This window comes from Ochotona princeps, chromosome 3 (assembly GCF_030435755.1).
Source record: "Ochotona princeps isolate mOchPri1 chromosome 3, mOchPri1.hap1, whole genome shotgun sequence".
NCBI classification, from domain to species: Eukaryota; Metazoa; Chordata; class Mammalia; order Lagomorpha; family Ochotonidae; genus Ochotona; species Ochotona princeps.
The window spans coordinates 98478921-98494828 of record NC_080834.1 but is presented as its reverse complement, the minus strand read 5'-3'; the positions used below and the strand labels follow the sequence as shown (position 1 = coordinate 98494828).

Genomic DNA, 15908 nt, shown 5'->3' with positions numbered 1-15908 from the left:
AACCTAAATGCTTCTGATGATCTAGTGGTGGAAAGAGATCGGTCCCTGCCTTTTTCCATCCTCATCTTGCTAATCTCTGAGGTCATGCTGTGTTCTGGTTTTTCTGTCGCTTCCATAAGTTGGTTATCTAGCTGAAGCCCTGGTCCCTGCTCACTCTGTCAGGGCCTTGGCAATGTCTGTGAAGAGTTGCTTTGGGCCCGGCGTAGCAGTCTAGTGACTAAAGTCTTTGCTTTGCAGATGCCAGGATCCCATGTGGGCACTAGTTTTAATCCCAACAGCCCCACTTCCCATCCAGCTCACTGTTTGTGGTCTGGGAAAGCAGTCGAGGATGGCCCAAAGCCTTGGGACTCTGCATCCTCGTGGGAAATCCAGGGGAGGCTCCTGGTTCCTGGCCTTGCATTGGTGTAGCTCCGGCTGATGTGGCAGCTTGGGGAGTGAATCAGCTGATGGAAGATCTTCCTCTCTGTCTCTCCTCCACTCTGTATATCTAACTTTCCAATAAAAATAAATAATTTTTTTTTCTTTGAAGAGTTGCTCTGTCACTGTCTCTGGTGTACATCTCTGACCCCTGCTATCTCCATTTCCTCCAGTTAAGGTATTTTCTGGATTTAGCTGTATTTCCTTGAGAACAAGGAGTATAATCCTTTTGCTACTGTATTTTTAAGTCTGAAATAAGCAATGTTGAATAAGTAAATGCTTTAGAATACAGTGCATAAACATAAGGTATTGTGGGAGTTGTGATGCAAAATCCAGACAGGTGAGACTAGGAGTCAGGAGGGCCCTGTAAACGTGACTTTTGAGCTTGGCCTTCAAGTCAGGGGCAATAGGCAGGGTACAGAGGCAACTATTGTGGCCATGGTCAGCGTGCTATGCTTTACATGACACAGGGGTGGTAATTAGGCCTGTCCTGTGCCCTGTGCTGTCATCACCAGAGAAGAATAAGGAGATGATGCAGGAGTGCATTGTGACAGTACCTGCTGTTCACTCCAGACCTGGCTTATATAACCTAACAGGGCTTTCTTCCCCAGGACACAGCTGGCATGGCAGGCAGTCACCGGATCCTTGTTTGTGAACTGCCTTGGAGGAAAGGAATGTAGAACAATAGCCTTCATTTTCATGGTTACTTCTTCGAAGCTGCCTTTCTGGATAGCAAAGAGGTGACCTTAGCAGCCAGAGACTGGAAAGAGCAAAATGAGTCATTCGGGACCCTACTGAAGTGCATGAGGGACCCTTCCTGAGAATGAGGGTCAGGTGAGGTTGTGCTGTGCCCGGGTGAGTTTTGCCTTGGGGCTCCAGGCAGCACTGGAGCAGAGCTGAGCTAATTTTACCCACAGGAGCTGACTGTGCTGAAAGGCAGGGCTTATGACATTGGCCTTATCATCCTGTGATACCCAAAAAGCTCCCGAGGTATAACCCGCTTCTGTCTGGACTGTTTTTTTTTGCCTTCCAGTTAAATGCAGTTTTCCATTAGGTGTGCATTTTGGAAGCAGTATGCTGAACTGCAAAGAGCTTCAGATTTAGGTGCAAGGCCATGGGCAGACTTGGGAGCCTGCCTCTGCTCCATGTTCACTAGTAGTCTAACCTTGGGAAAGTTACATGCAGAATTCATTTGTACAAATTTATGCCTAAGTCACTGCCTAGGCTCACTCAGTTGGTGACACTTAAGCTAGCTCTTTTTCAGTGCTAGTCACTGTTGATCAGTGTTTAACCCAATCCTCCGATCAAACCCATGAGAAAGGTGCTGCTGCGATCTGTTCTGATAGATAAGGAAACAAGAGGGTGAGTCAGTCATCAGTTTTGCCTAAGACAGAACTTGCACCCAGGGCAGAGTTCCTAGGAACCTCACTCCTCTAACCACTGTAGCTAACTGTCTTGAAACGGTAGCACCTTTCACTTGGAATTTAACACAGATGTGCTGTTTTCTAGGTCCCAACTCTGCATTAGCACTGTGCTCTGTGCTTGGTTGGGAGAGCAGTGTGACAGTTGTCTGTACTAAGGACTCAGTTGCATCACCAATGAAAGGGTGTGATGGCCCTCACCCCTCCCCTCATTGTGCCGGCCCTCTGTTAATTAGGCATTATTGTCATGCCCATCTCATAGATGAGAGACTGGAGGCCTGAACAGAGAACAGTATATCCTTGCATGTCCTCAGTAGGCACACTGAAGTCTGGGGCTACTGGGTTGTTGTTATTGGATATTTCCTTGCTTCTCCATGAACTGTGTTACCTCCTAGGTCTGTCTTTCACTTTCTACCCACCACTAACAATCCTGCAGAAAATAGTGTCTATGAAATACATGAGTCGTTAGTTGAGGAAGGTATATTTCATGGTCAGAGTAAGTGTCTGTGAAGGTAAAAGAAGGCTTTAAAAAGGAGAAGGCTTTGTTTTAGTTATTTATTATTACATAACACATTTCCCTTGAACCTAAGGGTATACAACAATTCTTTATTATGCTCATGGAGTTCTGTATCAGGAATCTGGACAGAGAGAAAAGGACAGAGCTTGTCTGCTTCCCAAAGTCTGAGACCTCAGCCGGAAGATTCAAGGACTGTGTGCTGGTGCATCTGGATGCTCACATGTCCCTGGAGGGTTTAGCCAGAGCCAGTGATCAGAATATCTGTATGTGGCCTCTCTCTGTGGCCTGCAGTCAGCATTGTGGCTAACTTCAAAGGGTAAACCTGGAGAAAAGGGACGAAGAAAGAGAGGGAGAGACACAGAGAATAGAGAGGCAGGAGTGAGAGAACATCAGCAAGCTCGGTTAGAGTTGTTCCAAACTCAGATTCAAGAGCAGAGAAAATAGAGTTCACATGTTGGCTAACTGGCAAACCTCTGGCAGATCATGTGGAATAGGGAATCTTGCCAGGACTGTTGGAGAGTACAATTTGACACTGGTCCCGTAGTAGAGGAAGAGACATTTCTGCAGGTTTGCTCTGTGGGGCTGCATGGAGCTAGAAGGGCCAGATTTGTGGCAGGTACTCTGTGACAAATTGCAAAAGCAAGGAAATCAAGCCAGCTGGTAATTCTTTCTCAAGAAAGAGTTAGTAATTACCCTCCAGCCATGCTTCTTTTTATATGAATTAGAAATTATACTGACCATAAACTACTTTGTACAATTCTTTTTTTTTAAAGATTTATTTATTTTTTATTACAGAGTCAGATATACATAGAGGAGGAGAGACAGAGAGGAAGATCTTCCATCCAATGATTCACTCCCCAAGTGAGCGCAACGGCCGGTTCTGTGCTGATCCGAAGCCGGGTACCAGGAACCTCTTCCGGGTCTGCTACCTGGGTTCAGGGTCCCAAAGCTTTGGGCTGTCCTCGACTGCTTTCCCTTTGTACAATTCTGATGAGGTTATTACACCTGTTACTTAACGTCCGTTTGAGTTCTGTAAGGCTCATTAGAGAAAAGTAAGATATCTTTCTATCCTTCAAGGAATAGGGGAAAAGGCTATTTTAGGAATATACAACAACTTTGGGCAGATAAGAAAATGAGGCGTGATGGTCAGTTCAGAATGATCTTTCCCCGCCTTTGCATCTATCACACATCAAGTCCGAAAGAGACATTCCATTACTATAAGCAGAAAAGAATTTATTTAGGGAAAGAGATACTCACAAAATTATTAGAAAGACAGGAGCTGGGTTAACTTGTAGACCACACCAGAGCTCTTGGATTTAAGAATGTATTCCATAGCTAATATTCAGTGATCAGCATGATAGGCTTAGGAAACCACTGACACTTTTCTCAATATCCTCATGTTTTGGGCACAAAATTGTCTAATGGGCTGGATTATTGACCCCAAACACTCCAAGGTGTTGTTTGAAAGTGGAAAGAGAAGCATGGATGCCTAGTTTTGCTTACACCTTCCAGATCTCACACAAATATATCTCAATGGCGGAACCCAGTTTCCTAGTTTTGAAGAAGCATAGGAAATGTGGTGTGCATCAATCTCTGAAGTTCACTTTTCTATACTAGTGAAAAAGGACCCTGAGCAGACTGAGAGGTGATATCTGCCCCCAATACATTCATGTAAAAAATTCCTAGGGGTTACGAATGCCTATTTATTTGGAGCTGTAATGCTATCATATAATTAGTTGTATTTAATATCCATTCTTATTTATGCAAATTATGTAAAATCCATACACCTTATGCCAGAACAGCAGATCATTTGGCACATTTTGGTTTCTGAGTTGAATTCTCCTTTGTTTTGACAGCAGCTGTTGATTTACAGTTTTTACATTGAAATTTTTAGTTTAATGCACTCCTGTGAGTCATGACCTAAGACCATTGTCTTGCTTATATTATTTGCTCACAGTTTTTATTAAACATTTACTATGAAACTGATTGTGGCAGGGTAGGGTCGTGTGGGAAGAAGTTAAGTCATGTCTTCCTCAATATTGGGAATGGGAACAAGTTGAGTGTAGAGTGTGAATAGTAAATGGAGAATCATGATTGATGCCTGCATAATCAACCCAGTGAATCCACAGAGGGTTACTATTCTGAAAAGGCCGAGGATTGGGGTTTTACACAGCATAGTCTTGGTCCAGTTATTCGCAGATGGAGGCAGCACAATCTCTAAGGGTCATTAGGAAATGTGGCAGAGAATTTTTCGGTGTCTCAGTGACTGGAAGTGAGGCTGCCATTGGCGTTAAGGGGTCAGGGCCGGGGATGCCAGCCATACTGTAACACATGAAACACTGCTGATAAACAACTGCTTTTTTTCCAATTGATGGTCTTATGCCTACTGAGGACTACCAGAAACAGGCCTTGAAGTATGTGTGTGGTACACATATTTGGTATTGGGTGGTGCTGGAGGAGGCCATAGGTCAAGCAAAGACAACAATATGAGTCAAGAGTGCAATATGGGTTAAGAGTGCAGTCTGAATAAAGCTGGGTGGCAATAGAAGGATGTTTACACTGGGTTTAGCATGAGTAATGGTGAAAATTGAGCTATTAGGTAAAACATTTGGCTTATCCTGTTGCCATTGGAAGCCACTAAGTGAGACACTGGAGTCAGGTTCTTGATAGCAGGAACTCAGCCTCATCTCCTCACTGTGCCCCATGTATACATCCATATGATTTTTGGACAAGTAAATGAATAAGTGCTACAGAGAAGTTGTAGTTTGTAGATTTGGACTAGATCACCTGAGTTGCGCCGGATTCAGGATCCTGGGAAAGCCCTGTCTGTCAACATTGACCTTTTGGAGAATATATAAAGAGAGTACAGTGGCTTGCCATGGGGATGTTATTTACAGCATCCAAAGTAGAATTTTGTTGTCAGGCAGCAGTACCAACAATTTCCCAAATGAAAGAGAAGTGAATGTCCTGAGCATATTGAAGGAAGGAGGGATCCATCATGGACCTCCCTGGTGTATCCCATTGACCATGATGCATTTGGAGAGCTACACTGAATATGGAGCTAATCGAAATATCAATTGAGGGACAATATATGTACAGCAAGTGGACACACTGCCTATAGGAAATGGTATGATGCTAGCATCCCATATGGATACAGGTTTGAGTCCTGAGTACTCTACTTCCAACCCAGTTTCCTGCTGATGCACCTGAGAAGGTAGAAGAAAATGGTTGAAGTCCTTGGGCCCTTGCTATCCATGCAGGAGTCCTGGATGGAGTTAAAGGTTCCCAACTTTGACTTGGCCCAGAAGTTATGGTCATTTGCAGTGTGAACCAATCATCTCATATGGGATTATCTGTATGAGTCATGGCTGTTTCACTTTTGATCTTTCTTCCTACTAATGTTCCTGTGAATGCAGTAAAAGATGACCCAAGCACTTGGGCTCATTCCACCCATGTGGGGGACTTCCTGTTTCTAGGCTGCAATCTGACCCATCCCTGGCCATTGTGGCCATTTTGGAATTGAACTGAAAGATCTCTTTTTTTTATGTCTCTCCATCTTTGTTACTCTTGCTTTCAAACAATCAAACAAAAATCTATTTTTTTAAATTGGCAATCAGTGTAGAAATCTTTTGACAAGATTGTTGAACTGTGACCATGGCTGCCGGCTTTTCTTGGGAGAGGCCTGCTTTTCAAGGTGGTGATGACATCCCCTGTGCAATCCTGTAGGGTCTCTGTGGCTGTTTGACGTTAGGTCAGATCTCCTTCCTTCTTTCTGGATGGAGTTTGATGGTTAGGAGGAGATACTGAGGGATGCAAGTGACCAAACTTATGTATGAGATGTTACTTCTTTAGGGTTTCATTTCTGAAATCTTATGGGGAAAGTAAGAAACATGGAGCCAAGGAGGATGACTTGCGAAGTCTCATTTTATGGATGAAGACATTGGTGTTTGGAAAGGGAAAGTGATTTGCTCAGGGAGGGTCCTGTGGCAAACTGGACATGGAGAAGCCTTACACCTTTATGTGTAAAATATACCTTGCTGTGTAGGAGAATGAGGTACACACCATTTCTGGAGCTAAGGGCTGACATGTAGCTAAACAACTCAACCATTTAGTTTAAAATTTATAAACTGAGTATCATGATTGTATCTGGTATCAAGCAAAAATGTGAGACATGTGAAACAACAAGGAAAAGGTAAGACATGTCAACAAGGAAACACTGAACTATTTCTTTTTCTGGTGATATAGATGTTTAGGAGTCAGTCCTTAGTGTGATCATTATTAGAGAAAGCATAGCACAGTAAAGACACTGCTACCCATTATTCCACAATCACAGAGCACTCTCATGTGGCTCATGTCTTTGATCTCCAAGAGAGGAGTTTTGCTGTCAGAGTTGGAGGTCTAGCTCTAAGGGGGAAGCATGAACTCAATCTTGGAGTTATGTGGAAACGGGGGTGACATTTATGCCTGGAGCCAGGGATCCATGTGGTAATATAATGGGGGATATACTAGAAAGGTGAGTTAGGGTTCATCCTAGAGGCTTACAGTGATGGCCTGCCAGTGGGTAGATTTTTTCTTTTTTTGGTTGAAGAATTGGTGATGGGAAAGTGAGTCACAGTGAAATGAGTGTTTACTGGATAGTTTTTGTGGGAAGTACAAGTAGTCTGTGGCAGTAACTCGGGTTACTCATGACAGATTTTGCAGTTGGAGCATCATCCCTGTTTTGGCACATTCTTATTACTTTTTCCAGTGGCCCAACTTTTTACTTGAGGTTGGTTATTGTAAATAAAAATTACAATGTTTTATATTACGTGTAGGTCTGTGAAGTTTGAAAGAGCTTTGGAACTCTCTTGCTCTGTGTACCATCCTGGTGGAGTAGCAGGTGGATTTGTTCTTATCTATGTTTGACAGGCCTGAAAGCTGAGCTCAGGCAGCAGAGGGGTTTCCCAGGCCTCTCAACAGGTAGGTGTGGTGGCTGGAGCAGGGAATGGTACAGCTAATACTTGTACCTGGGCCAATGAGCTGTCGTGCTGGTTTTCACAAACTGATTTTTCTCTATCTGACCTCAGTTGTCACCCTTGGAATCAAAAGGGGGCCAAACATGGCCAAAGAGTCTAGAGGAAAACTACATGAGTTGTAAAGAAGAGCTGGAGGAAATTTGGAACACATGGTGCATGTCTCCCAGGAACTTCCTTAGAGCAAGGGAGGAAAGAAATGAGTTCCTGGGCATTTGCACTCCCTGGACAGAAAAGCTACCTGCTTTAAAGGAATTTTTGATAGGATTTGTTTATTTATTTGAAAGGCATAGCAATGGAAAGAGGGAGAGATGTATGTATATATATATATATATATATATATATATATATATATATATATAGAGAGAGAGAGAGAGAGAGAGAGAGAGAGAGAGAGAGAGAGAGAGAGAGAGATCTTCCATCTGCTGGTTCATTCCCAAATGCATGCAATGGCCAGGTCTGAACCAGGCCAATGCTAGAAGCCTGTAAATCCATCCTGATTTTCCACATGGTGGCAGAGGTCCAAGCACTTGGATCACCTCTTACTGCCTTCCCAGCTAGCAAGATTAGAAGTGGAACAGCTAGGTCTTGAACAGGTGCTGTGATAGGGGATGCTGGTGTCACAAGCAGCCGCTTAATGCGCTGTGCCACAGGACTCCTCTAACCTGCTTTTCCATCCATGGACTTAGACATGTTTGTGGATGGGGTGTTCATAATGCAGCATTTTTATAGTAACATGCAATTTATTAAGTCAGTTCTTTCATACATTATAGGTAAACAGTACTATTTTCCATTTCACATGTGAGAAAGCGGAGGATTAGAATGATAAAGTAATTTGATTGACAGGAAATAGGTCCTAAATAAAAAGGCAATCTCAGGGAAAATTGGAATTAAAAGGTAGATTTATTTTGGAATAGAAGTATTTTGAATGTATTTTTTTTTTAAAGATTTTATTCATTTTATTACAGTCAGATATACACATAGGAGGAGAGACAGAGAGGAAGATCTTCCGTCCGATGATTCACTCCCCAAGTGAGCCGCAACGGGCCGGTGCGCGCCGATCCGAAGCCGGGAACCTGGAACCTCTTCCGGGTCTCCCACGAGGGTGCAGGGTCCCAATGCATTGGGCCGTCCTCAACTGCTTTCCCAGGCCACAAGCAGGGAGCTGGATGGGAAGTGGAGCTGCCGGGATTAGAACCGGCGCCCATATGGGATCCCGGGGCTTTCAAGGCGAGGACTTCAGCCGCTAGGCCACGCCGCCGGGCCCGAATGTATTTTTTTTTAACATACACATTTCCATGAACTTTCTGATGAGCTCTTGTAGACTATAATTCATGTTTTCTAATTTGAGGCCTCTTTCTTTCACTGTTATATGATTCTACACCACATATTACCTGTTTTACTGGCATTTAAGGAGGTCATTGTCAGGCCTTGAAAGGACCAGAAGGTGCTTAGAAGGCTGGTAGTTTTAAAGCTGTTCTCCCTTAAGCCTGGGGAATGTGAGGGGTGGCGCTGGGGCTGGGGTGCTGGTGGAGCAATGGGGGAACCTGGGAGACTCGAAGACTGTTGCTGAGGTTTGGGGTTAGAGGTGAGGGGGAGAGTGATGTGAGGTGGAGTAGGCAAGGAGAGCTCTGTTTTTCCCACCTCATAAGTGAAGCATGTCAAAGCATTCAATTAAATGAAACATTCTGTTGAAAACCACTTGCTAGCCTTCTTCCTCTTGTTATTAAAAACTTGAGTACCAGCCGCAAGTTGAAAGGGATCCTAGGGAACCCTTAACATTTGGGACAGTTTGTTAGAAGCATTTATTTTAATCTAGGTGGTCAGGACTGTGTATTCATGGAAATACTTGATCTATCCAGTTCCCTCTGAGGAGCTGGGCTGGTGTCTTCTTAGTGATACCTTGCATGGGGTCCTTGAGCTGTGTGGGTCTACCTGGCCATGGTTCCCCTTGAGGAACATTTGCAGATGAGTTCGGTTCTGTATAGACAACAGTTGACATTGCAGATGGTGTTGTATGACTTCCTTACCCCAAGCTGCAAAGGTGTTGCCTTATTGAATGCATGTTTTCCTCAATGTGTCTTCTGTGTGCATGGTGTTGAGAATAAGGGCAGCGTTCCTGATCCTGAGGCTGGCTGGGAAGATAAGCAGTTTTCCCCTTTTGTTATCTATGGTGTGTATATGGGAATGATCTCCTAGAAATGGGACTGTGAGAGTCAGTGCAATGGGAAAGAGAACAATTAGAAACTGGACTGTACAGTCTGGCATCTCGGGGTTGATTCTGCCCGTGAATTAGGTAATCCTGCAACCCTTTTCCTTTAAGCCTGCATTTCCTCATCTATTATCTGGAATGAACCTGAATAGTTCCTGGGGTTGTTGCTGATTTTAAATGACATCAGAGGTATTAACTTGCTGGGTACCATGCCTTGCACAGAATAAGCATTTATTGCAGTGGATATTGTTGCTACTATGATGTGGTTGTATGGTGACAAATAACCTATTTTTTAGTTTTTAAGATTTTTTTATTTGAAGATTTATTTATTTGTTTGTTATTGGAACAGCAGATTTACAGAGAGAGGAGGGATCGAGAGAAAAGTTGTTCCATCCACTGATTTAATCCCCAAGTGGCCACAACAGCCAGAGCTGAGTTATTTCGAAGCTAGGAGCCAGGAGTTTCCCACAGGTCTCCCATGCAGGTGCAAGATCCCAAGGCTCTTGGTCATCTTCTATTGCTTTCCCAGAACACAAGCTTGGAGCTGGATGGGAAGTGGAGCAGCTGGGACACACACCTGCGTCCACATGGGATCCTGGCACATGCAAGGCAAGACTTTAACTACTGAGCCATCATGCTGGGCCTGAGCTCATTTTTCTGTTCTCATTAATATTACAATCAGAGCTCTAGTTCTCCAAAATCAGGAATATAACCCAATCACCACAGTGTACAACTGTTTGACTCTGCTTTACTTTGCCGAGTTTCCTCTATGTGTCTCTGCTCACTTACCCCCAGCCCCGTTAGTAGTCTATACATCTAAGCTTGACACTAACTTATTATCTCCTGGATTCAAGTTTTTCCACTAACTTGGATTGCCCTTTGCTCATCCATCTCTGTGTCCTACCCAACCCTTTTTTTAATATCTAGCCCCCAAGTCCACCATCCCTTTTGGGAGGAATCCCCGAGAAACCCAGGATGTGGACTTTACTGTATCTGTTCAGCCTCTTTCTTGCAGCAGGCTTAGGAGATCCTTGGAGTTGGCTTGACTTCATAGCTCTTTGCTGTACGTCCCTGGGGATTTAAACACATACACATAGTAGGTGCTCACACATCCATGCAGTTATTGGTAGTTTAGTGCCTTTCTCATAAGTTCAGCATAAGGAAGTCATGATTTCAGGCCAGCCAGGAAACAGTCATCACTCTGTTGTGTGTTCCTCAGCATTGAGGATGGATTTCTGGGGAAGATCCAAACCTTCTGGAAACTAGCGAAACAAAGCAGCGAGCTGGCTCTTTGCAGGAACTGAGGAGAACCCTGGCAGTGAGAGTGCTGTAGAGGCCTAAGGAAGCCAGACCAGTACCTGTGCTTTCAGAGCTTCCCTTGGTGCTCGCCAACTCCCCCAGGTGATCTTCAGCAAGACCTCTGGTATGTGATTGTCTTGGCTGCTGCTTGCTGCCTGGGATTCCAGGATCCCAGGTTGAGTTCTCTGTGAGCTGTGCTGGGAGTTTTAATGATTGGGAAGAGTCTTATCTTTTTGGTATTTGCAACTTGAAAAATCTTGTGCCCTTGATTAATTTATGCTTGGGTGCTTCCTCTATGCTTTTTGGTAAATAGCTCCTTACTGTACTTTTCTCTCCCTACGGGCTTATTTCAGAAAGACTGGAGCCTGTGTTTCTAACAGCTTCTGTGAGCAAAACATCACAGGTCACATTTCCGGAACTCAGAATCTCATGGGGCCTTTCAAACGTCCATCTCTATTATCTCCTTTTAACCCAGCATTTGGTTTTTAGTTGGAAAAGGCCATTTTGTCTCGAACCATCCTGTAGGCATGTGCAACTCAGTGTTTGAAAACCTGACAGCTGCTGCTGAGCTTTGAACTGCAAGAGTGAGCAGCATATAGACACAATATGTAGAACATCAAGTCCTTCCCCCTGAATTCCCAGAGCCCTACTGCTTCTTTGTCTTGTGAATGACCTCACTGCTTTCTGTAGTTGTAATGGAATGCACAGTCATTTACAAGTAATTGCACGGTAATCCCTTGCACTTTGGTAACACCTTCCTCTTTCCCAGAGGACTTTCCCTCTCATGATCTCATTTGATCCTTATAACCACTCTGAGAAGGAGGAAGAGTGGCAATTTTAATCTCTAATTTTCACGTGTACACACTGAGGTTTAGAACAGTTAAACAGTTAGCCAAAGGTCAAACAGTTTGTATGGGGCAGCCATGTAATTAGAACTTCAAGTAGTCTAACTTCTAAACTGGTGGGGTTTTAAAATTTTGTTTGTTTTTGTTTTTCATCTTTTGTTGTTAGTGTGACCGGAAGAATACACTGAATCTCTTTGACCCTCAGTTTTCCGGTCACAAAAATGGGTATGACATTACCTCCAGAAACAGTTGCTGGTGGGGATTGATATTAAACTGCCTGGGAAAGCATTTAATAAATGTTAAAAGCACAGTAAACTAACTAGAGACATTATGGCTCTTATTTTGTGGGCGTTGACTCTAAGTAGTAAAAATGAACCCCTGAAAACCCTGAGGTCTGGCATAGTGGTAGAACTGTTGAGGTTCCTAAACATCCAGCTCCTTGATTAGCAAACTGACTACACCATGCCGGCTGCCGGCTGCTTTGTTATTCTGGGAATATGGTGGAGAGATGCTCTCCTCCGGAGTCCACTCTTACTGCTCCTTGGAGGGCCCTCATATCCCTGAGACAGTTCTGATCTTATAGAACTGGAGAGTGGTAGTGGCAAGCTGGGAATGGAATCTGTATAACCGAACTTTGTCCATAATGTGGCTCACATGGACATTGTATAGGTAGATGTGGCAATGTTCTTGAAGGTTTGTCTGCTCAGATTTCTCACTAAAGTACAGAAGTCCATCTGGCTGGGATTTAACAGGGTACGTCTTGTGAGGCCACAAGGCCAACAGTACATATGCTGAGTGGGTTGCTCAGCAGTAACACATTGGAAAAACCCCAGAAGGATGGATTTCAAGTTGGCAAGAAATGCATCAGGAGTCAGCAACATGACGTGATCAGAACAGCCACGGTGAGCCGAGATCTTGGATAGCTTTGTTTCTGTGTATGTATTCACCTACAAAAATTCCAAACCAATGAGACGTAGGTTGACATATGGTCCTAATAGGGAGAATGAGGAGTAGGAGGTTGAAGACAAGGGAGTTATATTTTGCTTCTACATAAGGAAGAACTTCATGGTGAAAAACTTGGAATTTGCATCTGTAGGAGGTTTTGAGCTCTATGCCTCGGGTAACCTCAGGAGTACCATGGAGGGCCTCATCAACCAAGGCAGGCATTGGAACTATGATTCCCAGTAACTGGGGGAAGACAGGTGCGTAAGGGACCATTTGTGGTTGGAGAAACTGATCTCCAGATATTGTTGGCAAAAATGGAAGATAAATTTCATCTTTCCTCCTGATTTTCATTTCCATCGCTGTGCTTTGCCCTTGAACCCTAGTTTTTAGATCTCCTAGGCCATCCTGACGCCACCATTTTTCACGATTCCTCTTTCCTCTGTTGGCCATGCCCTTGTTGGGATGCTGGAAGGCCCTCTTCACTTCTTTTCTCCTCTTCAAATCTCTCTGAGAACACCTGGGAGGTGCACAGAGGCGAGGACTCAGTACAGGATTCTGATTCTGGCATGTGGAGGAAGATTCTTTGATCCTGTTCCTTAACCGTTTTTAATAGACATGAAGTTTGTGTTCCTCTGTTAAACATGCAGTAAAAAAGGAATGTTTGCTTACAGCATGCTTGTTACAGTGTAAAACAAGCAATCAAAGTAAGTTCATGAAGACTGGAAGCCAAGTAGAAGCTGCTTTTAGCACATCTTTGGGTTTTGAGGGGTTATCTTTCCAGTGCACGGATGGGACAATGTGAGAAGAGTACTGAGTGAGTGGTGTGGCCTTGCTGCCTGGGTCCCCTCACTTGCTAGGAAGGCTGTTTGTAGCTTTAACACTCCCTGGGGGATGAGAGTGAGCACCTTCCTGGTACAGGCTAATGGGCCAGAAAAGTGGTAGTGCTTCTGGAATAAGACTCAGACATTTTGCATCCAAACCATAGACCAGATCACACCAAGACATGGAGCTACTGGGATGTCAAGATGTGGAGGCTGGACTCCCTCCTCTTCCCCACTTCCTCACACCCTTCTTCTGTCAGCGTCTCATCTCTCTTATTCAGCCTGGCTTTGTTTTAGATCTAATTCACTCTTCTCTGCTTCCCTACTCCAACTTGGTCTTCAACCACCTCACAGGACCTGAGGTTTAGAATTAATTTTGTCAAGTACACTGGGCCATCTCACCTATTCCTGCCCAACTACAGCATTTGCCCAACAGTCTGGTTTTATTCTGGGTCTTTGAGTCCCAATGTGTGGGACCCATCAAAAAGAGCGACAAAACTAAGTTCCCCACATTAAAACAGTGAACTCCCAACTCAGGAGAACCAGGGTTGTTTCTGGGAGTGTTGAATTGCAGCTTCTCTATTTCTGTCTCTCTCTTTGATAACAGTCTTGTCACCCCTTTTAGGTGCAGCCCCACAACACCTCTTGCTCCTCCTAATTTGGTTCATTACATCCATGTAGTTGTATTCAGGGTGGTTCCATTCCATGGTGAACTCAAACCTTTCAAAGCAGTCATTGTTTGGGTGAGAGAGCTTTATTTTTTTTTTCTGTAATGGGACAGTGTATGAAGGCATTGAGACTCTACTTCTTTGGGGGTTAATAACTGACTCCCAGTAAGGAATTCTGTCTCAAGTGGGGCATGTTCTTCAAGTGCCAGAGGAGAGAAGGGTGATTTTTTTTTGACCTCCTCCAGCCTGCTTCCCCATATTTGGAAATGTTTACCCACTACACTGATCTATTGGAAGGGAAGGAGGTGACTCAGGGTTTAGGAGAAGCAGGATTTGAATTCTTGTTTCCAGAAACAAAGTGCTCCCCCTCCCCCCTGTCCCCACTCTTCCCTCTTCTGCCCCTTGTTCTGGGTGCTGAGGGCAGACGTGCAGTGCTGTTCCCCTTGGGCTGCAGGACCACCTACTTGCTCGTGCACTGCCGTGAGACCAAGGGCGTGTGACAGGGAGAGCCGCTGCCCGTCGGGCCTGACGCCTTGTGAGTACATCATTATTGCCAAGAGCGAATGGTGTTTGTGCTTGCAGACCTGGGGCTAATAGCCCTGTGGGCTGGCTTGCTTGTACAGTGATGTGATGTGTTGCTGAGTGTGCTGACTGTTTTAATGTGGGGAATGAGCAGCTTTGGTCCCAGGGGAATGCTCACAGTGAGGTTTAGAAATGGGAAAAATTCTATCTATTTATTGAAAAAGAAACTAGACAGTTATGCCCTATACCCCCACCTGTAGCCTACCTGGAGTAAGGCAGAGAGTGAATTTTGGGAGTGCTATCATGTGTTTGATTGCTGGAGCTATAACAGTAAGCTAAAATGGAGATTTGTGCCCACTTGGGAAACAGTGGCTTTAACTTGAAAGCAGAATGATGGCTGGACTTAGGTTATGTGGCATCTACAGTCTGCAATAGATGCCTTGGACCTAGGGGTTTGCATAGATTTGATGCACTGTCTAGAGGTGATTCAGTGTATCAGTGTCATTTTACAGCATAGTAAAGGGCAGTAGATGCTAGCCTGCCCTGAATGCACCTGGCTAACCAGGCAGAATTTGGACGCAGACCGTTTCCTTCCTCTAGGGCTCAGCTGCTGCTTCTGGCACAGCAGAAGCAGATCCCCTTGGCAGATGAGAACATTGACAGGTGTCCTAGAACTTACTTTTCTGAGTTCAGACTGCTTCCCATCCTGTTACCTGGATTCAGATACTTGACTCGTGTTTTTCTTTTTTTGTTGTTTGTTTTCTTTCTTTTCTTCACTTCTATTAACTTTTTTCTCCTTTGGATCGCATGATATTGCTAGATAAAGCTTTCTAATCTCCTCTGCTGCTTGTTTGTTTTCCCTTGTCAGAAGGCAGAGCTACATAGTGTGTATTTTTATTTTTCTTTCATCATAGGCTGCGAAATTTAGGCAGAAGCCTTGCAAGATACCAATCAGTACGTTCCGTCTAAGGCTCTACCACTACTCTTGAGGCTGCATGAATTCTCTTTCAGAAGTGAGCCCTGATCCTGAGGGAGGTTTAGCCACACGCATACATTTTAGCCTGCTTGAAAGGACAGAGACTAAGAGGGCATCACCTTCTTACAGCCCCCATGTGTGACACAGACCTAGTGAGTGTCGTACTGAATCAGCCCAGTTTCTCACTCTTTTCTCCATTGCAGGGAAAGCACTGGGATATGGTGCCATTGAGTGGCAGATGGAACAGAGAGCA

The 15908-nt window shown here is 44.3% G+C and overlaps 1 protein-coding gene across 4 annotated transcripts in view; it reads left to right on the top strand.

The window, feature by feature from the left end:
- The window catches only part of LPP (LIM domain containing preferred translocation partner in lipoma), a 702694-nt gene that overhangs the window by 40072 nt on the left and 646714 nt on the right, over positions 1–15908 (top strand). The window contains exon 1 of one of the 4 annotated variants that reach the window (XM_058662125.1): positions 14576–14692. The exons of the other annotated variants lie outside the window; for them this stretch is intronic. The gene's annotated coding sequence lies outside the window, so the exon portion shown is untranslated. Of the gene's footprint in view, positions 1–14575; positions 14693–15908 lie in introns of those variants that run through there. 4 annotated transcript variants of the gene reach the window in all.